The 26,512-nt window shown below is 36.5% G+C and overlaps 1 long non-coding RNA gene and 1 pseudogene across 1 annotated transcript in view; both read right to left on the bottom strand.

Moving 5' to 3' along the window:
* Positions 1-8,931: 8,931 nt before the first annotated feature.
* Positions 8,932-12,913, bottom strand: LOC116467793 (keratin, type II cytoskeletal 8-like; annotated as a pseudogene).
* Positions 12,914-13,749: 836 nt separating this feature from the next.
* Positions 13,750-26,512, bottom strand: part of LOC131383445 (uncharacterized) — a 223,930-nt gene continuing 211,167 nt past the window's right edge. The window contains exons 2-4 of the long non-coding RNA XR_009213480.1: positions 15,943-15,974; positions 14,668-14,926; positions 13,750-13,841 (exon numbers count right to left, since the gene is read on the bottom strand). This is a non-coding gene — a long non-coding RNA (uncharacterized LOC131383445). The remainder of the gene's footprint in view (positions 13,842-14,667; positions 14,927-15,942; positions 15,975-26,512) is intronic.

Here is a 26,512-nt window from a genome sequence, read left to right as displayed (position 1 = left end):
CTAGGTTTTCTTCTAGGGTTTTTATGGTTTTAGGTCTAACATGTAAGTCTTTAATCCATTTTGAATTAATTTTTGTATAAGGTGTAAGGAAGGGATCCAGTTTCAGCTTTCTACATATGGCTAGCCAGTTTTCCCAGCACCATTTATTAAATAGGGAATCCTTTCCCCATTTCTTGTTTTTGTCAGGTTTGTCAAAGATCAGATAGTTGTAGATAAGCAGCATTATTTCTGAGGGCTCTGTTCTGTTCCATTGGTCTATATCTCTGTTTTGGTACCAGTACCATGCTGTTTTGGTTACTGTAGCCTTGTAGTATAGTTTGAAGTCAGGTAGCGTGATACCTCCAGCTTTGTTCTTTTGGCTTAGGATTGACTTGGTGATGCAGGCTCTTTTTTTATTCCAATTCATATTTAATTTTAAAGGCCAAAAATAGACAAAGCAATCTTAAAGAAGAATGGTTTTGATTTCCATTTCTCTAATGACCAGTGATGATGAGCTTTTTTTCAAAAGTTTGTTGTCCACATAAACATCTTCTTTTGAGAAGTGTCTGTTCATATCCTTTGCCCATTTTAAAGTATAATTTAAAAAAAAATTATCAATATAATACCCTGAGATATAAAGGAAAAATAAAATGAAAGCTACTTAAAATAAAACGTATGTTTCAACATTTAAGTGCTTAGACACCACTACAGTAGAGGATATAGTAATGTAGTTTTATGCTTGAACTTGAACATTGAGCCACAGTGAATATCACAGACTTGAACACAGACTGATATAGGGGTTTTATGTGGTGATTTAAATATCATAAATGGTATTACCATTAATACATACATTTTCTGAAATGATGAAGAACTCCTGAGAAAGTCTCTAAAAAAAAAAAAAAGGAGGATTCATCCTCTCCCTGATTTATAATATTGTTGCTGCCATAGAAAATTCAGTGTGTATTTTATATTAAAAAGGAAGAATAGCACTGGATACATTAAATACCAACAGATTAGGATCTATTATAAAACCATACTAATTTAAACACATTGTATTGGCTTTTTCTTACATAGTATTGGTTTAATTTGTTACCATATGAAAATATATACCTTATTCTTTACTTACATATAGAATTTTTTTGCAGAGCAAATTTAACTATAAGAGGTAAATCATGAAACTTCTGGAAGAAAACATAGGAGAAAATCATTATGATGTTTATATAAGAAACATTTTCCTTAAAGGAAACAAAATTTGTTAACATGATGGAAAATAAAAATTGTGCTATATTAAAATTAAAAACTTTTGTTAAATGGGAACTTTATGATTGGTTGGCCATGGGGTGGGAGGATGTATTTTTACATATATCCCACACAATTTTGGATTTAAAATACATGAAGAAATTATATGAATCAATAATAAAAGGGCAACAACCAAATAAAGTATGAGGGGGTCTTAAATAGATTGTTCACAAAGAAGGATATTCAAGTGGCCAACAATTAGATTAAAAGTTACTTAAGTAGCTTAATTTCATTAGTCTACAAGAAAATGCAAATCAAAATCGCAATGAAATACCCCTCACACATGAACAGAATGATTAAAATGAAAAATGCAATAACCAATATTTGTAAAGATATGGGACAGTCAGAAATATCATACATAACTGGTAGAAGAGTAAATTAGTACAACTTTGGAAAACTCTTTGACAGAATCTACTAAATATATGCATTTTCTATGGCACCACAATTCAACTTTTTTCTATATACACAATAGACCCATGGACATCTGTTCATTAAAAGATAAGTATAATAATTTTCACAGAACCACTGTTTACAATAACAAAAACAACAACAATAACTAAAACTACCAAATACCCATCAACACAATAACAGCAGAATGGATTGATATAATTTTTGCATATTTATACAATGTAACAATATCCAGAAATTAGAATAAATGTATATAACTGCAAAGAACTATATGGATTAATCTCACAAATTATGTTTAACAAACCACACACTGTAGACCATACAAATAACACAAATAGTATACATGGAGTGATTCATTTTATATAAAATAAGACAACATAGGGAAGAATCTGTCTTTTATGCTATTAGAAGTCAGGATATTCATTACTCTGGTATAAATAATGATGTGAACCAAATTCACAGAGCCCTTATAGGAGTGCTAATAATGTTTTTGTGTTGACTTGGAGGCTATGTATGGGTTTTGTCAGTTTGAAGAATTATGATACTTTTTTCTATATATATATATTACATTTAATAAAAATGTTAATATATACTGAAAAAGAAATTAATTGAACAAAGGGATAGAAAGTAAAAGGAAGTTATACTATATACAAATTGAAGCACATGAAAGTGAAGTGTTTATATTTCTAACAGCAAGATATAAGCTAGTATGTGAACAAAAAGCAAAAGTGATATTTCTAAATGTTAGAAGGATCATTTCATCAAACACACAATTATAGAAAGGTATATGCCTAGTAACAGAGATTCAAAATAGATAAAGCAAAACAGAAATAAAGGAGAAAACAGACAAATCTACAATCACAGTTAGATTAGGACATGACTCTTATAGTTACTTATATCTAGACCAAAAAAATCAGTAGCTGATGATGTGAACAACACTAGCGACTCCTTTGATAGAAATTTTTACGTTTATATAATAGCACACCTTAGTGAAGAATACATCTCCTTTTTAAGAGCACAGATTGGCCGGGCATGGTGGCTCACGCCTGTAATTCTAGCACTTTGGGAGGCTGAGGCGGGCAGATCACTTGAGGCCAGGAGTTGGAGACCAGCCTGGCTAACATGGTAAAATCCTGTCTCTATTAAAAATACAAAATTTAGCCAGGTGTAGTGGCACACCTGTAATCCCAGCTACTCGGGAGGCCGAAGTGGGAGAATCACTTGAACCTGGGAAGTGGAGGTGGCAGTGTGCTGAGATCCTTCCACTGCCTTCCAGCCTAGGCAACAGAGCAAGACCGTCTCAGGAAAAAAAAAAAAAAGAAGGCACATGTAACATTAACTGAAAGAGGGTATATACTGGAGAACGCTCGAGAAATTTCAAGAGTTTTTTTGTTTTTTTGGTTTTTTTTTTGGAGATGGTGTCTGACTCTGTTGCCAGGCTGGAGTGCAGTGGCAGATTTTGGCTCACTGCAACCCCTCCACTTCCCGGATTCTCCCGCCTCAGCCTCCTGAATAGCTGAGACTACAGGTGCACGCCACCACGCCCGGCTAATTTTTGTATTTTTAGTAGGGATGGGGTTTCACCATGTTGGCCAGGATGGTCTCATCTCTTGACCTCATGATCCGCCCACCTCGGCCTCCCAAAGTGCTGGGATCACAGGCTTGAGCCACCGTGCCTGGCCGAGTTGATTCCCTAAAAACAATGAAAATTTCACATATGAATAAAAGCTTCATATATTGGAAATTAAAAAAAAATAGACTTCTAAATAACCTCTGCCAAAGATGAAATTACAGTGAAAAAGTAATTTTAAATGAATGATTGAATCTCACGACATATTGTAATTTGTAGGATCATACTAAAGTAGTACTTACAGAGACGTTTATAGCAAAATGCCAACATTAGGAAAAAAGACGACTCTAGAATTATTATGTATGTGTATATCTTAAGATGACAGAGAAAAGGTGAGCAAATTAAAGCCAAAGTAAGCAACAGGGAGAAATAAAGATGTGTGAAAGTTAGTGAAATAGGAAAGAAAATCATTTAAAAATCCAAAAGTTAGTAGTTTGACAAGATTTATGTGATTGATAAGCATCTAATAATACTGATAAATATTGGAGTAAAAGATAATGTACCTCAACAGATCTTAAAGGCAAATCCTAGGAAAATATTATGAGCCATTTTATGACATTAATTGGTCAACTTAGATGAAATTAATGCATTGTTTCAACTAAGCCATACAGACAAAAAACATAAGATATGAATAGCTCTATACTCATGAAAAAGTTATATTCTCAAAAATTAGACAATTCTAGACTCTTTATTTCTTTTTTTTTTTTTTTTTGAGACAGTGTCTCGCTCTGTCACCCAGGCTGGAGTGCAGTGGCCCAATGTTGGCTCACTGCAAGCTCCGCCTCCCGGGTTCATACCATTGTCCTGCCTCAGCCTCCTGAGTATCTGGGACTACAGGCACCTGCCACCACGCCCAGCTAATTTTTCATATTTTTAGTAAAGACGGGGTTTCACCTTGTTAGCCAGGATGGTCTCAATCTCCTGACCTAATGATCTGCTCTCCTCGGCCTCCCAAACTGCTGGGATTACAGGCGTGAGCCACCGCACCTGGCCTAGATTCCTTATTTCATTGGTAAATTCTATCAAACTTTTAATAAAAAAAAACCATTCTTTTTTTTTTTTTTTTGAGACAGTCTTACTCTGTCACCTAGGCTGGAGTGCAAATAGCACAATCTTGGCTCACTGCAACCTCCGCCTCTCAGGTTCAAGTGATTCTCCTGCCTCGCATGCACCACTATGCCTGGCTAATTTTTGTATTTTCAGTAGTGACAGAGTTCACCATGTTGTCCAGGCTTGTCTCAAACTCCTGACCTCAAGTGATCTGCCTGCCTTGGCTTCCCAAAGTGCTGGGATTACAGGTGTGAGCCACCACTCCTGGCCTACAATACCATTCTTATAAGAATGTTTTCAGAAGAGACAGAAAATACTTTCCATTTTATGAAATAAACAATGCCTTGAAAAAGAGTGAAAAATACTTTAAAAATATATAAATTAATAATATTCTTCATAAGAATATACACATAATTCCCAGCAAAATATTAGCAAATTAAATTAAGCAATAAATACGTTGTGGAGGGTGATCCTATGAATGTAAGATTGGTTTAAATTTTTTTAAAAATCAACATATTCAATCTTATAGAATAAAATATACATCATAATCTAAATAGATGCAAAAAAATATGATAAAATGCAACAACATTTCAGCGATCTTGGAATAGAGGGAATTTCATCAATCTGATAAAAGTGTATTTATGAAAAACTGGCAGCTAACATCATTCTTAATAGTGAAACACGGAATGCTTTTTTGTTAAGGTAGGACACAAGTCAAGGATTCTCACACTCATCAGGTCTATTCAACATTCAATCTAAAGAGTGAAATAAAGCAAGAATAATTTTTAAAATAAATGCCTTAATAATTGAAAAGTAAACATAAAGCTAACATCAAAAATTGTCAGTGGACAAAATCCTAAACACTGCACAAAACATCTTATTACTAAATAAGCTAAATTAATACATAATTCCAGCTGCATCACAGGATACAAGGTCAAAGTACAACTATCAATTGTAGTTTTATGTACTAATAGAATACAATTGGAAAATAACCAGAATTCAATGTCAAATAGCATCAAAAACATAATTTATCAGAAATTAATTTAAAAAGCAACCTCTCTACGCTAAAAATGAAAAAACTTATGGAAAAGATAAAAAGTTAAAGAGTAAATAAATGTTAAGTTAAAATGTAATAACTCAGCAAAAACTACTTTGGAAAATAAAAATACATAAATATTGTTTTTGCCAAATGAAAACAGCAGAAACACAGAAGCTGAGAGAGTCCTTAAACTGAAAATTTATATTAAATTAAAATTAATATTTTATATGAAAACCATAATATAGTCATATTTAATTTAAAATACATGTTATTTGAGAATATTACAAGTGACTGGTATCTGAAATTAAAATGTTGAAAGTCATTGTCTAGTGAGAGGGTAACAGTACCAATTGGGCACAGAGAATGAAAAGCTGAGAGATGGAGAGGGAATGAACAACACTGGCCGACTTTAAGTTCCTGGGTCCAGTTCAACCTGGTGCTCAGCTGCATGCTTTCCCACACACAGTTTAGCTCTCTTTAAAAAGTTGTTATTAATAACAGCAAATGATAGGAGCTCCTATCATTTGAAGTAACAAAAAAGTTATTTTTATTTCTAGTTTGGGCCTGATCTTTTGTGACCAATGGAAGCTTAGAGTTACTTAAATAAATAAATAAAATATGAAGATTGCCATATCTACTTGGAAAGATGCTTGTGGGCATTAGAAACAATATAAGGAAAATATTGTTATTGCACTATTGCTATATAGCATCTTTGTACTTAGACAAAAGTCAAACATAAATGTGACTCTCTCTTTCCTCAAAATAAGAGAAAAAATGAGGTGGAGAATGAGCTCCTAGCCATGATCGAAAGTTGTTTGTGCTGCATTGAGTCTCTGAGTGTTTTATGACCTTGCCCTGTTCTTGGGTTCAGGGTAAAATCTAAGTTTAGTTGACTCTACAAGCGCTTAAATGCCACGCTGGGGTCTCCCATGCAAAGCTTCAAACATTTGACTCTCAGATATGAAATACAATTGCTTGAGGACAAAAAATTTTCCTTGGAAAACTAATTTCTGCCATTGGAAATGCACAAGATGAATAAGGAAATGTTTGTGCTTCACAGCAGTGCAAAAGAAAGGAAGTGAGAAATGCACGTGTGGGCAGATGGCAAACTGGATTCCCTTTTAGCACTAATTCCATGCTCAAATTTTTTTTTGAGACAGAGTCTCGCTCGGTCACCCAGACTGGGGTGCAGTGGCACAATCTCCATACACTACAACCTCTGTCTCCTGGCGATTCTCCTGCTTAGCTTTCTGAGTAGCTGGAAAGACAGGTGTGCACCACCACTCCTGGCTACATTTTTTTTGTATTTTTAGTGGAGACAGGGTTTCTCCATGTTGGCCAAGCTGGTCTGAACTCCTGACCTCAGGTGATCCACCCGCCTTGGCCTCCCAAAGTGCTGGGATTACAGGCCTGAGCAACCATGCCTGGCTGAAATTCTTAAATTTGATTCTACCCCAGATTTAAACATTTTCCTAATTTTCCCCTACCTGCCCCCCAAACTCTCAATTATTTTGCTATGTCTTATGAGAAATCTCAAGCCCCTAAAAGAAATGCAAAACATAGTTTGAGGTGATATTTTAATAGAGGAAATATTCTTTCTTAATGATTCCAGAAATAGCAATGTTTTCAGGAGCATCAATAAGAAGAAATAGATCTTAAACCTATTAGAAGGTGGATCTCCAGCCCATCACATTCAACCAGTCTGGATGTACCAGTTGAACTGAAAATCCAGCTAAAAGGAGATTCTGCAAGAAATATCAGAGTTGCACATCGATTGCATCGTTTCATAGCACATCAGGATTGCTTAGATATGACCTGAAGATTTTGAAGTCCAAGGTGCAATAACAGTATTTTCCTTATATTGTTTCTAATGCCCACAAGCATCTTTCCAAGTAGATCATCTTCAAATGGCATCCTACATCATCTACAGAATCTTTAGGTTGAATAAAGTCTTAGATGTTAAATGTGTCCCTCAAGTTATCTTTCCTCTAGTATTCCTGAGAAGTGGTCTATAGGCTTAGGCTTAAATGCCTTCAGTAACAGGTTGCTTATTTATTTGACAAGGCAGATTGTTCCTTGGTTAGACAGCTCTAATTGTTGGAAAGTTCTTCCTCAAATTGAGGCAAAATCAGCCTCCCTGTAAATCCCACTCACTGGTCCTCATCCTGATTTCCGGTGCAATAGAGAATGAATTGACTCTTCCCCTTCAACTGACAGCCCCTTTGTGTGGGCAGGCTGACTCTTTCAGTTGACTGTGCAGTATAGGGTGACATGGCACTGTCATTTAGTCTGAAAGCCTGGGTTCAATTTTCCAGTCTTAGTTGTCACTTCCTAATGCCAAATCACTTATATCTCTGAACCTTGGAGTCTTGGGCTGCAAATCTGTATAATATAGATAAGGATATATGTGTTACACCTTTCCCTTGGTTCTTACATGAATTACATTGAGAGAATCTGTGTGAAAGTACTTTCAACTCTTATATACACTGCAAATAGAAGACATTGCTAGTGAGTCTTAATTCACACTAAATAGTCCATCTTTATTTTCCTGGAGAAGTTAACTTTCATTGTTCTCATATTTATTAGATTTTATTCAGTGAAACATTTCAGTGCTAATGTTAAGTTCTCTCTAATTTCCACCGCTCTGTTTAATCCAGCTACCTTTCTTTTCCCTTAGGAAGCATATAGCACTAAGTTTAATCAAGCCGTGTGATACAGTATTCTCTCACTCTGGTTATTTTGTTCACTCATCTGAACCTGAGTGTTTATGTATCATACAAGGTATTATACTTTTCTTTTTCTTAATCCATATTAAAATTATCTTCAGTGTAAATGAGTTCATAGCAATAAGGTATGATATTAAAGCCAAAGAGAAAACAACAATTGCTAAGCATCCGGGGGCATCTAATTTTTGCTTATTTTCTCTAATTTTTCTTTTCTTTTTTTTTTGAGACGGAGTCTCGCTCTGTTGCCAGGCTGGACTGCAGTGGTGTGATGTTGGCTCACTGCAACTTCCGATTCCTTGGTTCAAGTGATTCTTCTGCCTCAGCCTCCCGAGTAGCTGAGATTATAGGCACGTGCCACCACGTCCAGCTAATTTTTGTATTTTTAGTAGAGACGGGGTTTCACAATGTTGGCCAGGATGGTCTCGATCTTCAGATCTCGTGATCCGCCCACCTCGGCCTCCCAAAGTGCTGGGATTACAGGAGTTAGCCACCACGTCCGGCCTATTTTCTCTAAATTTTCAATCGATCTCTTCATTGTAAGCAACGTTCACTTTTTTTTTTTTTTTTGAGACAGCTGAGGTTTTATTTTGGAAAAAAAAAAAAATTGAGTTGTTTTTTAGCTGGGGGCATGGGCAAGAGGGGTACCCCAGGCAGTAAACTCCCTTGCGGGTGGGCTGAGGGCGAGGGCTAGGCCTCAGGTGGGTCTCCTGTTCGCTGTGCTCTCCTGCACAGCAGCCTTTCTCATGGACTCTGGGACAGCCACAGGAAGGGTAGGCTAACGGGGGCGCTGCCATGGCTGTTCACTTGGACAGGACGTCAGAGGACTTGGGCACTAGCTTCTTATTACAGGTCTCGATCTTCTTCACAACCACAGCCCTGGTGGAGCTGATGCAGCTGAAGGAGCTGGAGCCCGCGCCAGAGCTAAAGCTGGAGCCCAGGCCGGGGCTTGTGAGGCCCTCATAAGCTGAGCTCAGCCCACCAGCATAGCCACTGCTGGTCTTCGTATGGATACTCATGTTCTGCATCCCAGACTCCAGCTGGCTCTCCTCGCCCTCCAGCAGCTTCCTGTAGGTGGCGATCTCAATGTCCAGGGCCAGCTTAACATTCATCAGCTCCTGGTACTCACGCAGCTGCCACGCCATATCCTGCTTGGCCTGCTACAGGGCGGCCTCCAGATGGGACAGCTTGGTGTTGTCATCCTTAACGACCAGCTGCCCATGCTGCTTGGCATCTGCGATAGCGGCCTCCAGGAAAGCCCTCAGGCCTTTGAGGCCCTCAGTCTCAGCCTGGAGTTGGCTCATGTTCCAATTCACCTCGGAGATCTCCGTCTTTGTACGACGCAGGTCATCCCCGTGCTTCCCAGCCAGCGTCTGCAGCTCCTCATGCTTGATCTGGCACATGCTCTCAGCCTCAGCCTGGCTGTTGTTGGCGATCTCCTTGTACTGTGCCTTGACCTCAGAGGTGATACTGTCCATGTCCAGGGAGCGGCTGTTGTCCATGGACAGCACCACAGGTGTGTCCGGGACTGCAGCTCCCGGATCTTCTCTTCATACAGCTGCCTGAGAAAGTTGATCTCGTCGGTCAGCCCTTCCAGGCTAGACTCCAGCTCTACCTTGTTCATGTAAGCTTCATCCATATCCTTCTTGATGGGGACAAATTCATTCTCTATCTCTATAGGCTTATTGATCTCATCCTCATACTTGTTCTTGAAGTCCTCCACCAGCCCCTGCATGTTGCCAAGCTCCGCCTCCAGCTTCAGCTTCTCCTGGCCCAGTGTCTCCAGCTGCCGCCTAAGGTTGTTGATGTAGCTCTGGAATATGTTGTCCATGTTGCTCTGAGCTGTCTTCTGCTGCTGCAGGAGGCTCCACTTGGTCTCCAGCATCTTGTTCTGCTGCTCCAGGAAACGTACCTTGTTGATGAAGGAGGCAAATTTGTTGTTAAGGGCCTTGATCTGCTCTTTCTCCTGGGTGCACATGCCCTGGTTGTTGGGGTCCACCTCCAGGTTCAGCAGGCTCTGGTTGATGGTGACAGCAGTGATGGTCCCATACTGCTGGCCGGCCATAGCATCCGCCCAGGCCACCCGTGAAGCTGCTGCTGCCCACTCAGGAGAAGCTCGAGGAGCTGATGGGGCACAGGGCCCACTCGTGTAAGAGTGGCTGCCGAAGGCCGGGGGGCAAGAGGTGGACGCCTTGTAGGACTTCTGGATCACCCTGATGGAAATGGTGGAGGCAGGAGTGGAGGCGGGCAGGCTAAACCAGGTGGAGATTCGAGAAGGAGTGGAGAAGCTGCTTCTAGGTCCATGCTTAAATCTTAAACACAGAGGCCCTCTGCTTGAGAAATGAGCTAAGCTAAAGTTTAGAGGTTTAATGACTATAATTTCTTTATAGTAAATGACTCAGGACAGTAACTTAATCAGCAAGATTTATGATCCACTTAAAACACATGTGGCTTTGTTCATCATTTCTAGGGAAACATGATTATTAAATCTGATAATATTTGCATATGTAAACTATTATAATTAGGTAAAATTTTCCTCCTTCTAATTCTAAAAGGCATTCACCAGAAGTACTAAGGAAGATTAAACTGTCAGATGTAAGTTACATCAGAAAATATATGTAAATTAAGTTGTTCAGTATTTTGTTTTGAACATATAACAAGGACGCACTAATAGAAAAAATGTTAATAGAAATAAAGAGATAAACTTTAGCAAAGGAAAAAAGTGAGAATCAACATGAAAATTTTTAAAATACGAAGAATTAACATCTAGAATTTTCACTGATATTGAGAAATGTCAATGAAATGGTCTCAAACCACCAAAACCCAAAGGTCAAGGTTATGTGCATGACTTTGGGGCACATTTTACAGGCAGAATAGAACATGGATCAAAATTGGGCAGAAAAGCATAAATAAAGGCCGATCCTAGAAGTCAAAATGATTTGGTTACCAAAATCTAGCAAACAGAAATGATCAGCAATATTCCAACTCTAAAAAGTTTCTTATTGGCAAACCCAATATTAATGCATTAGGAAACAGGGACATGTAGGAAGTAATCAAATGAGAAATCATTCCAGAAACTCAGATAAGCAGCAGGGCATCTGGGGTAGAAACAGGAATTAGGAAAATCTGGGTGCATCAGTTGGAATTAGATTCAGCTGCATAGAATAGATAACTTCAATAAAAAAGTAGTTTAAACATAATAAAAGTTGATCTGTTTCACTTTTTTTTTTTAACAATAAAGCACAAATATAGGCAATTCAGGACTATTATGAGTAATCCACAAAGTTATCAGTTTATTCTATCTCATCCTCCCTAGGAAAAGACTCTTGTCTTAATGGTTACAAATGACTGCTGGAGCTTCAGCCATCACGCAAGCATTTCAGGACATAAGGTAGATAATAAGAACAGAGTTCCTTCTCTATTTAAGGACTCTTCCCAGAAACTACACAAAACATACTCAGTTTCATTTTATTTTATTTTTTATTTTTATTTATTTATTTTATTTATTTATTACATAAAGTATCACAATGTTTATTGGTAGATACAAGTATATAAAATCAGGGCATGAACATGACTTGATAAATTAAGTAGACTTAATTTCAATACTATAATAGGAGGGACCAATTCAAATTCTCACCATTTGTCTCACACCCACAAAAACCACTTCAAGGGCATTAACAATCTCTCAAAACTGATCAGTTTTGTGCAAGTAAACCATGTTTCTTTTAAAAAGACTTAGACAAAGTGCAGTTATATGGCAACACATTTGCAAAGCAAACTGGGAAATATGCCCAGGTAAACTTAGGGGAAAATGGATATTAGGAGGCAAAGGGCAAACAAATCTAAAATCTGGGTCTACCATATTCCAGGCTATAATCCCTGCAGCACTGTTTCTCTGAGCATGAACAAGAGTAAAAGGTTGACATTCCTGACAGGATGTCTTTGATAACTTGGGCAATTCCTCCTCGGTCAAATAGTTTATAAACATACCCTCTTAAGCAGAGGGCTAATGTTAGAATATGAGAATCTTAGGACCTATAAGTCAGAGAATGTGTATGAAAGAGAATTATGAGAGGATGGACAAATATCCAAGTCTGGAGAAAAAGAAGAAAAGGAATTAATAAATGACAAAGATAGAGATGGAGAATAGGAAGGGAGCGAGGGAGGAAAAAATGAATTCAAAGAATTTAAAAGGATGAGTGAATATGGAAAAGGAAAAAAGAAGCAAGATGAAAAAAAATGCATGCACCACTTTGCCTGTGAAGGATTGCTGCCTTCAGCTCATTCTCTGTCACTATCCACATGGCTAGAAATATTATTCCTTTATAGGCAATGCATGAGTTTACATAGACATAAAATAATTTAAAATGAAAATGACCATGGAAGTTTTGTAATTCATTTGGAAGAGAAATTCCAAGCATTTCAATTCTTATGGAAAAGAACACTGTAGCTCCCCAGTCTTATGACAGATATCTTTGTGTGCTGGGTCTGACCTGGCAGTCAAGCAGGACAATCTAAAATATACAGTGAGAGGGAAGAAAATGAAAGAAAGAATAAAGGAAATGGAGCAATTACGTTTTTATCTCATGTAAAATCTGTAATAATCGCTGTAATCTAAAAGCTTTTAGGTCTAACTTTTGTTTGATGGCTGGATTTGCACTGACACTTGTAAAGAAATGAGAAGTAATACATCCTCCTTCCTGGTAATGGTTGGATGCAGAATAAAACTCCCAGACAATTTCGGCACTTCTGGTGTTCAGGTCTTGGGTAAATTAGTTGCAACATCTTAGACCATTAGAATGATTACAGCAGACTGTAATAAACAGTAATAGAAGGCCTAGGGCTGTAAAATTCCTTGATAATGTTTAGTTATGTGCCACTCTGTAGTACCTAGAAATAATTAAGAGAGTTAGTGAGAAAGGACAACTAGTAGTTGGATAGCTATCTCCAATTCAATGAATCAGAGAGAGGGTGGATTTCAACAACTGTAACTGTTCTTAGGACTTTCTATTATGAAACTACCAAGAAAAAGATCACAACCTTCTTTTCTTGGCATTTTCCTTAGAAGAATCTAAATGAGAAGTTTAAGTACAATTCCTTTTCAGATCCTAACTAAACCAAGCATTCTGGATTTGGCAGAAATAAAGAAAAGAGCCCTTAAACTCTTTATTGCATGCTTTACGTTCAGTAAACGGCTTAAGGCCCAGTGGTAAGCTTTGAGAATACATGGTCAGTGAGATGGACTGGGCGTCCCTGCAAAGTGCTTGAAGTCCTATATCTTGGCTTATACCCATGTATTAATATATGGATGGAAATAACATGAATATGTGGCTCTATGGTCAGGAAATCAAGGGAAATTTGTGGGGAACTGGAAGTCACTGTCATTGAAAATTTGAAGGGAATGGAAACCCAGATATCTCCTGAATCCAAAACCTACCAAGGCAAAAGTTTTGGGAGGTGCTTTTATCATTACTTCATCTACTCTCCTGGAAACTGGAATCTCTGTTCAGTCTAGAGGGCAAGGGCTGGTCCAGATTTGAAAATGATGTCTTGGACTTAGTTGAGGTTATCTGCAGTCATTTTCACTATGTTTCATTCAGCAAGTAATGCAAATGATATCCTCTCAATCCAGGATATTGCTGGGCCAGTGGATGGCTGCCAGGGCTATCCTTCCCCTTGTAGAGGAAAGCCCAATGTTTAAGACCTCTTCGACCTGTGGTGAGGAAGGAATGCACCAGTTTAGAGCAAAAGGTGGCCTCATTTCCATCCATACAGTTTTAGGATAGGGCAAAGGGCAGAGAATAGGCACCTCAGCCTAGATCATCTATATCTGACATCCAGGTTCTGGATTCATAACTTCTTGTTAAGCCAGTTTACATCACCTAGTATTTTTTCTTGTTTGAAAATCAGGAATCAAAGTTTCAGTGTGTCAGATTTGGTCCTGGCTCTCTACAATGTACTCCTAGGCTGAAGTCATAAGAAGGGATCATCTCTAATTTTTATCCAATTTCTAACAATTCCAAGTTCATAAGAAGGGAGCATCTTTTATTCTCAACCAATTTCTAACAATTCCAAGTGATATATATATATATATGTATATGGGCATTATCTCTCCAAAATGATATTAGCATACTCATTTCTGTATTCTAAAATATTAAAATGTCAAAATAATACATATATAACAGGTGACATTATGAATGTTAATGCTAACCCTCCCACTGCCAAAAATCTACCTTTAAAACTAACATCATACAGGAATATTCTGTTTTATATACATTCCTTCAGCTGAATCTTGTGCAGCCAGTGCTTCAGTTGCAAGCGGATCCTGAAACAAAACTGAATCTGGATGCATTTCATGCTTTGCCCCTAAGTTTAGTTGTATTTGTGCTGCCCCCTTTAGGCAAGTTTTCAAGCACTGATGGTTAAACTCACTAAAAACCTCACTGTTCAGGATCTCAAGCAACTTGTGGGGATTATCACTACAAATCTCAGGTTGAAAACTGATCAATAACATTACCACTCAGAACCATAGCACTTACAGTATGACCATGTGATTCTTCCACGTATGACCATGTGATTCTTCCACCTCAGCCTGACAATATCATATTCTCCAGAGAACTAAGAGGCTGCCAAAGATTTCACCTTCTGCATTTTTGTCATAGCAATCTTATCCTGTCTCTGTTTCCTATTTTGTGTTTTGTGGTTTCTCTGAAATTCCCCCTTACTCCACATCTTTCGACTCCTGATTTCTTATCATTGTTGTGACAACAGCTCGCATTTGTATAATGTCTCTTTCTTCTGCAAAACAGAAAACACAAATTAGGTGTAAATCTCCAAGAATTCTTGAAACATCGTCCATCTGATATGGGAGCAAATGAAGCAAACAAACAAACAAAAAACTGAAATTATTTGCTCAAGATGGTGCCATAAGAAGCATTCGCTCCCAGAGCCCAAAAGATGTGTGGTAAATAGGAGGCAAACCCTTGCACAGGGGCTCAGAGGACCAGGTTCCTATATTGCCCCATTAACTATTTAATCTCTCGGAGCTAATTTCCCTTAAGTAAAAGAAAGACAAATTCCCATCTGCCCACCATATACCAATATGGATAAGGTAATAAATATGTAGAAAAAAGGTTTGCAAACCTTTGAGTGATATAAATATAAGCTATTACTGTTTGTAAATATTGCACCCAAGAATTAAAGATGATTTAAGTTTTTTTTATGTTGCATGTACAATCTAAGAGCATCTGTAACAGTTGTCCTTCAGAGAAAGGCAAAAAAAAAAAAAAAAAAAAGCCGTTGTCTTTTTCACATGTATCCATTTTGTTAAATAATTAATTCAAATCATACATATTCCTTTATACACCAATACAGTTATGCTTTCAAAAAACCCTGATCACTTCTATCAATTTGTCCTCGTGATATATTTCCTTTGGAAATTTACAATGCACAATGTATTTTTCTCTCAGCAGTTTGTTCTGAAAGGCTACTCAAGATTTTTACCATTTTATCTGTTTATTTATAAGTGTCCTGTTACCATATACAGTCACATGTGGCTTAATGATAGCATACATTCTGAGAAATGCATTTTTACAAAATTTTGTTATTTTGCAAACATCATAGAAGGTATTTACAGAAACCTAGATGGTGTGGTCTATTGCTCCTAAGCTACAAACCTATACAGCATGTTACTGTACTAAATATTGTAGGTAATTATAACACAATGATAAATATTTGTGTAACTAAACAGGAAAGGTATGACAAATATATGGTCAAAACAATGTTTAAATGGCACAACTGGATAGGACACTTACCATAAATGGAGCTTGCAGGACTCGACGTTGATCTGGATGAGTCAAAGAGGGAGAGGTGAGTGAATGTGAAGCCCTGGATATTATTGGAGACTAATATAGACTTTATAAACACTGTACACCTAGGCTACACTAAATTTATTTTTAAAATAAAGTAATTATGCTATAATGTCACTAGGCAATAGAACTTTTTCAGCTCTATTACAATCTCATAGGGCTACTGTTGTCATCTATGAGGTCTATCATTTCACAAAACATTGTTTTGTGGTGCATGACCATATTATCAAAAAGCCAAGTTAATAAAAGACACAAATTCAAAGATCTGCACATGTTGAGTAGAATAAGCAAGGGGACACATTGTATGGCATTTTCTTGACTGCTCTGGCTAGGAGGGGCTTGCAGAGATGCCAACCAATTTCTTCCTTTCACAGGAGTCTGTAGAAACGGAATTATTGGGAATGTGAAGATGGTACAGAAATCTTAGGATTTATCTAATCGAAGCATGTGTAGCTCTATTCAGAAATGTTCTATTTCGTACTTTGATATTTTCTCCCTCCCTAGTCACACCCACACAAATGAAGCCTATCATCATAGGCCTGATTGAACCTCCATCATATATTTTTGAGAAAATACTTTGGAAATGGTGACAATTTCATACAATCACCTAGATGTTTGTATCTATAGAAATCTGAAGCACTATCAGAAGGAAAAACAAAGATAACCAGATGACTTCCTTGTTTATTATCATGTAATCAGCAATTTTATAATAGTCATAATTTTTTCCTTAGTCTCCTTTCAATAATTTATTCAGGAAAAATGCCCATAACAAGCCCCAAATTGCTCCCAGCTCCCCAAATAATATCACAGATTCTATCTCAAAAATTACATAAGAGAATGATTATCAAAAAATTATAATTTGACATTAAATGGCCCTAAGGGCAATAGATACTACTTAAAGAGATTTTTTTAAAATATATTAGTACATGGAAGTAAAGCTTTAAAATTACTTGATATACTCAAAAGGCATATTATAATAGTTACTGCCCCAAATGAAAACAAAAGAATATGAATCTAGGTCTATGTCTTTATTTAAAAAAATAATAGTTTATAAGCTGATTGAAATAAGTATGGATATATCTGTCCACAGTCCACGTGAAATCAAGTTCTAATAAAATGTTGCAGAAAACAATACTTGTTACAAGCTCAAAGGAAAGCAAACTCAGCAAACGTGAAGAAAAGTTCTGGCATACTATTATGTCGGTGCAAAAGTAATTGCAGTTTTTAAAATTTGCCATTAAAATGGCAAAACTACAATTACTTTTGCACCAACCTATTAGGTAGGTTACAAAGATGCTGTTACCATAAGCACTGTAATAGAATCCAAGCTGATCTGTTGTTTTGTTTCTTTTTCTGGGCGTTGGGTGGGGATAGGATGGAAATAGTCAATGAACATGGCCATAACATTAGAGTGATGGCTTTTAATATGAATATAGCTATACTTCTGTTTATGTCTCACCCTGTTGGTGCATGAATCAAAGGCTGTCCGATTCTGGAGCCAGTGATACATCAAACTCTTACATTAACCAACTTTCTTTCAAAAGAAAACTATTTATTCAACATGTATTTACTTAACGATAGCCATGTGCCAGGTATTCCACTGACTACTGGGTAAACAAGTCCATAGTAGTGAAAAATAAATGCAGTTTCTACAACCAAGGAGTTCACATCTTTACATCAAGCCAGATTCAAACCTCAGTAATTTACTATGATTGAGATGTGCATGCATGGTACTGGTACCAAAACAGAGATATAGATCAATGGAACAGAATAGAGCCCTCAGAAATAATGCTGCATATCTACAACCTCTGATCTTTGATAAACCTGACAAAAACAAGAAATGGGGAAAGGATTCCCTATTTAATAAATGGTTCTGGGAAAACTGGCTAGCCATATGTACAAAGCTGAAACTGGATCCCTTCCTTACACCTTATACAAAAATTAATTCAAGATGGATTAAAGACTTAAATGTTAGATCTCAAACCATAAAAACCCTAGAAGAAAACCTAGGCAATACCATTCAGGACATAGGCATGGGCAAGGACTTCATGTCTAAAACACCAAAAGCAATGACAACAAAAGCCAAAATTGACAAATGGGATCTAATTAAACTAAAGAGCTTCTGCACAGCAAAAGAAACTACCATCAGAGTGAACAGGCAACATACAGAATGGCAGAAAATTTTTGCAATCTGCTTATCTGACAAAGGGCTAATATCCAGAATCTACAATGAACTCAAACAAATTTACAAGAAAAAAACAACCCCATCAAAAAGTGGGCAAAGGATATGAACAGACACTTCTCAAAACAAGACATTTATGCAGCCAAAAAACACATGAAAAAATGCTCATCATCACTGGCCATCAGTGAAATGCAAATCAAAACCACAATGAGATACCATCTCACACCAGTTAGAATGGTGATCATTAAAAAGTCAGGAAACAACAGGTGCTGGAGAGGATGTGGAGAAATAGGAACACTTTTACACTGTTGGTGGGACTGTAAACTAGTTCAACCATTGTGGAAGACAGTGTGGGGATTCCTCAGGGATCTAGAACTAGAAATACCATTTGACCCAGCAATCCCATTACTGGGTATATACCCAAAGGATTATAAATCATGCTGCTATAAAAACACATGCACAAGTATGTTTATTGTGGCACTATTCACAGTAGCAAAGACTTGGAACCAACCCAAATGTCCAACAATGATAGACTGGATTAAGAAAATGTGGCACATATATACCATGGAATACTATACAGCCATAAAAAAGATGAGTTCACATCCTTTGTAGGGACATGGATGAAGCTGGAAACCATCATTCTCAGCAAACTATCTCAAGGACAAAAAACCAAACACCACATGTTCTCACTCAGGTGGGAATTGAACAATGAGAACACATGGACACAGGCAGGGGAACATCACACACTGGGGCCTGTTGTGGGGTGGGGTGGGGGGAGGAAGGAGGGATAGCATTAGGAGATATACCTAATGTTAAATGACGAGTTAATGGGTACAGCACAACAGCATGGCACATGTATACATATGTAACTAACCTGCATGTTGTTCACATGTACCCTAAAACTTAAAATATAATAAAAAAAGAAAACAGAAACACAAAAAACAAAATATGAGAGGAAAAAAAATGTGCAATGGGTATCAGGAAACATATCAGTTCTTTTATTTTAAGCTGCTATATATTATTATTGTAGTTACTATTTTAATTGTTAGCTTCAGGGGGACATGTGTAGGTTTTTCATATAGGTAAACTGCATGTCACAGGGGTTTGGCATACAGATTATTTCATCATCCAGGTAGTAAGCATAGTATCTCATAAATAGTTTTTAGATCCTCTCTCTTCCCATGCTCTACCCTTAAGTATGCCTCAGTGGCTATTGTGTTTCCTGTTTGTATCCATGTGTACTCAATGTTTAGCTTCCACTTATAAGTGAGAACATGTGGTATTTTGTTTTCTGTTTCTTTTAGTTAGCTTAGAATAATAGCCTCCAGCTGCATCCATGTTGTTGCAAAGGACATGATCTCATTGTTAATGGCTGTGTAATATTCCATAGTGTGTATGTACTACATTTTCTTTATCCAATCTATATTGATGAGCATTAAGTTGATTCCATGTCTTTGCTATTGTGAAGAGTGCTGCAATGAACATATTCATGCATATATTTTTTGCTAGAATGATTTATTCCCATGGGTATATACCCAAGAATAAGATTGCCAGGTTGAATGATAATTCTGTTTTGAGTTCTTTGAGAAATTGCTACATTGCTTTCCACAAAGGCTGAACTAATTTTATTCCCACCAGCAGTGTATAAGCATTCCCTTTTCTCTACAACCTTGCCAGCATCTGTTATTTTTTTGCCTGTTTAATAATTGCCATTTTGACTGGTATGAGATAGTACCTGTGATGGTTAACATTGTCAACTTGATTGGATTAAAGGATGCAAATTATTGTTTTTGGCTGTGTTTGTGAGGGTGTTTCCAGAAAAGATTAACATTTGAGTTCGTGGCCTGGGAGAGGAAGACCCACCCTCAATGTGGGTGGGCAGCATCCAATCAGCTACCAGTGTGGCTGGAAAAAGCAGGCGGAAGAAAGTAAAATATCTGGCTTGCTTAGTCTTGAAACTTTCATTTTTCTCCTGTGCTGGGTGCTTCCTGTCCCTGAACATCAGACTCCAGGTTCTTCAGCCTTTGCACTCTTGGACTTACACCAGTGGTTTGCCAGGGGCTCTTGAGCCTTTGGCCACAGACTGAAGACCACACTGTTGGCTTCCCTAATTTTGAGGCTGTGGGACTCAGACTGAGCCACTACTGGCTTCCTTGCTCCTTAGCCTGCAAACGACCTATTGTGGGATTTCTTTACCTTGTGATCCTATGAGTTGATTCTCCTTAGTAAACTCCCTTTCATATATACATATATCCTATTAGTTGTGTCCCTCTGGAGAACCCTAATACAGTAGCTTATTGTGGTTTTGATTTGTATTTCTCTAATGATTAGTGATTTTGAGCATTTCTTCATATGCCTGTTGTCGACATGCATGTCTTCTTTTGAAAAGTGTCTGTTTGCATGCTTTGCCCACTTTTTAATTGGGTTGTTTGCTTTTTACTTGTAAATTTGTTAACTTCCTTATAGATTCTGGATATTAGACTTTTGTCAGATGAACAGTATGTGAATATTTTCTCTCATCCTGTAGGTTGTCTGTTTATGCTGTTGATAGTTTTGTTTTGCTCTGCAGAAGCTCTTTAGTTTAATTAGGTGCCACTTGTCAATTTTTGTTTTTGTTGCAATTGCTTTTGGCATCTTCATTGTGAAGTCTTTGCCAAGATCTATGTTCAGAATGATGTTTCCTAGGTTATCTTCCAAAGTTTTTATAACTTTACGTTTGACACTTAAGTCTTTCATCCATTTTGAGTTTATTTTTATATATGGTGTAATGAAAGGGTCCAGTTTTAATATTTTGCATATGGCTAGCCAGTTATCCCAGCATCACTTATTGAATAGGGAGTCCTTTCCTCATTGCTTATTTTTGCCAACTTTGTTATAGACGCTTTGTTATAGGTGTCTGACATTATTTCTGGGCTCTCTATTCTATTCCTTTGGTCTAAATGTCTGTTTTCGTACCAGTACTATGCTGTTTTGGTTACTCTAGCCTCGTAGCATAGTTTGAAGCCAGTAACAAGACACCTCGAGCTTTGTTATTTTTGTTTATAATTACCTTGTCTATTTGGGCTCCTTTTTTGCTTTTATATGAATTTTTAAATAGTTTTTTCCCAATTCCATGAAGACTGTAATTTGTAGTTTGATAGGAATAACATTGAATCTCTAGATTGCTTTGGGAAGTATGGCTATTTTAACAACATGGATCCTTCCTATCCATGAGCATGGTCCAATTCTTTACACCATCTCTGACTTCATTGAGCAGTGTTGCATTATCATAGTTGTAGAGAACTTAGACCTCACTTGTTAAGCTCTATTCCTAGGTATTTTATACTTTTTATGGCTATTGTGAATTGAATTGTGTTCTTGATTTGGCTGCCAGTTTGGACATTGTTGGTGTATGGAAATGCTACTGAGTTTTGTATATTGATTTTGTTTTCTGAAACTTTGCTGAAGTTGTTTAACAGATCTAGAAACCTTTGGGCAGAGCCTTGTGGGTTTTCTAGGTATAGAATCTTATCATCTGCAAACAGAGATCGTTTGACTTCCTCTCTTCCCATTTTGATGCCTTTTATTTTTTTCTCTTGCTTGATTTCTCTGGCTATAACTTCCAGTACTATGTTAAATAGGAGTGGTGAGAGTTACCAAACTTGCCTTGTTCCAGTTCTCAAGGAGAATGCTTCCAGCTTTTGCCCATTCTGTATGATGTTGACTTTTGGTTTGTCATAGATGGCTATTATCATTGAGGATTTTTTTACATGAAGGGTTGTTGAGTTTTATCAAATGACTTTTCTGATAAGATTTTTTAAATTTTAGTTCTGTTTATGTGATGAATCACATTTATTAATTTGCATATCTCGAACCAACTTTGCATCAAAGGGTAAAGCCTACTTGATCATAGTGGAATAGCTTTTTGACGTACTGCTAGATTTGGTCTGATAGTATTTTGTTAAAGATTGTTGCTTCTTTGCTCATCAAGGATATTGCACGATGTTTTCTTTTTCTATTGTGTTTCTGCCTTTCTTCCAGGTTTTCCCATCAGGATGATCCTGGCCTCAGCGAATGAGTTAAAGAGGACTTCCTCCTCCTCAATTTTATGGAATAGTTTCAGTAGGAATAGTACCAGCTCTGCGTTATACATCTGGTAGACTTCAGCTGTGAATCTGTCTGGTCCTGGGCTTTTTTCCAATTGGAAGGCTTTTTATTACTGATTCAATTTTGGTATTCACTATTGGTCTGTTCAGGGATTCAGTTTTTTCCTGGTTCAATCTTAGGAGGTTGTAAGTTTCCAGGAATTTACCTATTTCTTCTAGATTTTCCAGTTTATGTGCAGAGAGGTGTCAATAGTAGTCTCTAAGGGTTTTTTTGAACTTCCCTGGAGTTGATGGTAATGCCCCTTGTCATTAAAGATTGCGTTTGTTTGGATATTCTTTTCTTTTTTACATGAATTAACTATTCTCACTTCCCCCCCATTCCTCATTATCCTTTCCAGCCTCTGGTAACCATTCGTCTACTCCCTTCATGAATTCAATTGTTTTAATTTTTAGCTCCTAAAATAAGTGAGAACATGCAAAGTTTGTCTTTCTGAGCCTGAGATTATTTCACTTAAAATGATGAAATCCAGTGCCATCTATGTTGTTGCAAATGATAGGGTCTCATTATTTTTTATGGATTAATAACACTCTATTATGTATATGTACATTTTCATTATCTATTCATCTGTTGATGGACACAAGTTGCTTCCAAATCTTGCCTACTGTGAATAGTGCTGCCATAAACATGGGAGTACAGACATCACTTCAATATACTGATTTCTTTTTTTTGGTGGGGTAGGGGGGTGGGTATATACCCATAAGTGGTAAGGCTTGATCATATGGTAGCTCTATTTTTAGTTTTTCGAGGAACCTTTATACTGTTCTCCATAGTAGTATTAATTTACATTCCCGTCAATAGCATATGAGGATCCTGTTTTATACACATCCTCACCAATATTTTTTATTGCCTGCCTTTTTGATAAAAGCCATTTTAACTGGGAAGAGAAGACATCTCATTGTAGTTTTGATTTGCATTTATCTGATAATGAATGATGTTGTGTGCCTTTTCATATCCATATTTGCCATTTGTATGTCTTCTTTTGAGAAATATATATTCAGATCTTTTGTACACTTTTAAATCACATGGTTAGATTTTTTTCTATATACTTGTTTCAGCTCCTTATATATTCTGGTTATTAATCCCTTTTCAGATGGATAGATTCCAAATATTTTCTCCCACTCTATGGGTTGTCTTTTCAATTTTTTGATCATTTTCTTTGCTGTACAGGTTTTTAACTTAATGTGATCCCATTTGTCCATTATTGCTTTGTTATCTAGGCTTGTGGGGTATTACTCAAATCATTGCCCACTCCAATGTCCTAAAGTTTCTCTTCTCTTTCTTGCAGTAGTTTCATAGTTTGAGGTCTTAAAGTCTTTAATAAATTTTGACTCGATTTTTGCATATGGTGAAAGATACGGGTCTAGTTTTATTTTATTTTTAGACATCCGAATAACCAGTTTTCTCAACACCATTAATTGAAGAGAGTATCCTTTCCCCAGTGTATGTTCTTGCCACATTTGTAAAAAATTTCACTGTAAATGTATGGATTCATTTCTGGGTTCTCTATTCTGTTTCATTGCTCTATATGTCTGCTTACATGTCAGTACCATGGTGTTGTGGTTACTATAACTCTGTAATATAATTTGAACTCAAGTAATGTGATGCTTACAGTTTTGTTCTCTTGCCCCAGATGGCTTTGGCTATTCTGGATCTTTAGTGGTTCTATGTAAATTTTAGGATTTTTTTTCTACTTCAATAATGTCATTGGTTTTTTGATAGGGATTGCATTGAATCTGTAGATTGCTTTGGGTAGTTAGACATTCATCAATTTTATTGTTTCCATTGTAGAAAGCTTTCACTTCTTTGGTTAATTCCTTGGTATTGTATTTTTTTTGTAGCCATTGAAAGTGGGATTTCTTTTGCAGATTGATTGCTGTTGGCATATACAAATGCTACTTATTGTTGAATGTTGATCTTGTATCCTGCAACTTTACTGAATTTATCAGTTCTAATTTTTTTTGGTGGAGTGTAGTCTATGCTCTCACTGCTATACTATAAAAAAATACCTGAAACTAGGTAATTTATAAAGAAAATAGATTTAATTGGCTCATGATCCCACAAGCTGTCCAGGAAACATGACAACATTTTTGCAAATTCTGAGGAGGCCTCAGGAAACTTACAATTATGGCAGAAGGCAATGAGGGAGCTATAACTTCACATGGCTAGAACAGGAGAGAGAGAGGCAGGTGGTGTTACACACTTCTAAACAACCAGATCTCACAATAATTCACTCACTATCACAAGAATAGCAGCAAAGGGGAAATTCTCACCCATGATTCAATTACCTCCTACCAGGCTCCATCTCCAAAACTGGAGTCTTTAGGTTTTTAAAAATATAAGGTTGTATATCTGCAAACAATAATAATTTGACTTTGTTCTTTCCAGTTTGGGTGCTCTTTATTTCTTTTCCTTGTCAGAATGCTATAGGTAGAACTTCCAGTATTATCTTGAATGACAGTGAGCATCTTTGTGTTCTAGACCTTAGAGGAAAGGCTTTCAGTGTTTCCCTACTCAATATGATACTAGCTGTGCATCTGTCATAAATGGCTTTTATGATGTTGAGGTATATTTCTTCTTCAATACCCAGTGTTTTGAGGGGTTTTATCATAAAGGGATATTGAATTTTATCAAATATTTTCTCAGCATCAATTAAAATGATCATATTGTTTTGTCTTTCATTATGTTGATATGATGTATCACATTGATTGATTTGCATATGTTGACCCAAACTTTATCCTTGGGATAAATCCCACATGGTCATAATGAATGATCTTTTTAATGTGTTGTCAAATTTATTTTGTGGGCATTTTGTTGAAGATTTTGCATCATTATTCATCAGGGACATTGGCCTGTAGTATTTTTTTATGTGTCTGTGGTTTTGATATCAGATTAATACTGGCCTCATAGAATGAGTTTGAAAGTGTTTCTATCTCTTCTGGGTTTTGGAGTAGTTTTTGGGATTAGTTATTTAAATGTTTGGTAAAATTCAGCATTGAAGCTCTTCGGTCCCAGGCTTTTCTTTGCTGAGAGACTTTATTACAGAATCAATCTCATTACTTGTTATTGGTCTATTCAGGTTTTGGGTTTCTTCATGATTCAATCTTGGTAGGTTGCATATGTCTAGAAAATCATCCATTTCTTAATTTTTCATTATAGTGTCATATAGTTGCTCATAGTAGCCACTAATGATTTTCTGAATTTCTTTAGTATCAGTTTTAGTGTTTCCTTTTTCATCAATAATTTTATTTGGGTCTTTTCTGTTTTTTTTTAGTTAATCTGGCTAAAAGTTTGTAAATTTTGTCTATCTTTTTAGAAAACTTTTTATTTCATTTTTTGTATTTTTGTATCAATTTTATTTATGCTCTGATATTATTTACTAATTATTGATTCTGTTTGTTTTTGCTTTTCCAGTTATTTAAGATGCATTGTTAGGTTATTTATTTGAAATTATTTTACTTTTTTGATGTAGGCACTTATAGATATAAACTTCACTCTTAGTATTCCCCTCACTGTATCCCATAGGTTTTGATATGTTTTGTTTCCATTATCATTTGTTTCAAGAAACTTTTCAATTTTATTTTTAATTTCTTCATTGACCCACTGGTCATTCAGGGGCATATCATTTAATTTGCATGTGTTTGTGTAGTTTCCAAAATTCCTCTTGTTATCAATTTCTAGTCTTACTGCACTGTAACCAGAGAATATGATTGATGTTATTTCAATTTTTTGAATGTTTTAAGACATGTTTTGTATACTAACGTGGTCTTTTTTTGAGAATGAACCACATGCTGAAGAGAAGAACGTGTGTTCTGCAGTCACAAAATAAAATGTTTGTCAAGATCTACTAGGTTCATTTGATCTATAATGCAGATTAAGTCTGATGTTTCTTTGATTTTTTAAATTGGAAATCTGTCCAATGCTGAAAGTGACATGTTGTCATCTCCAGCTATTATTATATTGGGGCCTATCTCTGCCTTTAGCTCTAATAATATGTGTTTTCTACATATGGGAGCTACATTGTTGGTTGCATATATATTTACTATTGTTATATCCACTTGCTGAATCGACCCCTTTATCATTATATAGTAACTTTGTCTCTTTTTATAGTTTTTTACTTGAATCTATTATTTCTTATATAAGTAGAGCTACTCTGGCTCTTTTTTGGTTTTCATTGTTATGGAATATCTT

This window comes from Hylobates moloch, unplaced genomic scaffold (assembly GCF_009828535.3).
Source record: "Hylobates moloch isolate HMO894 unplaced genomic scaffold, HMol_V3 SCAFFOLD_5, whole genome shotgun sequence".
NCBI classification, from domain to species: Eukaryota; Metazoa; Chordata; class Mammalia; order Primates; family Hylobatidae; genus Hylobates; species Hylobates moloch.
Note: the sequence above shows the minus strand (reverse complement) of the source record. Positions and strands in the feature narration are given on the sequence as shown.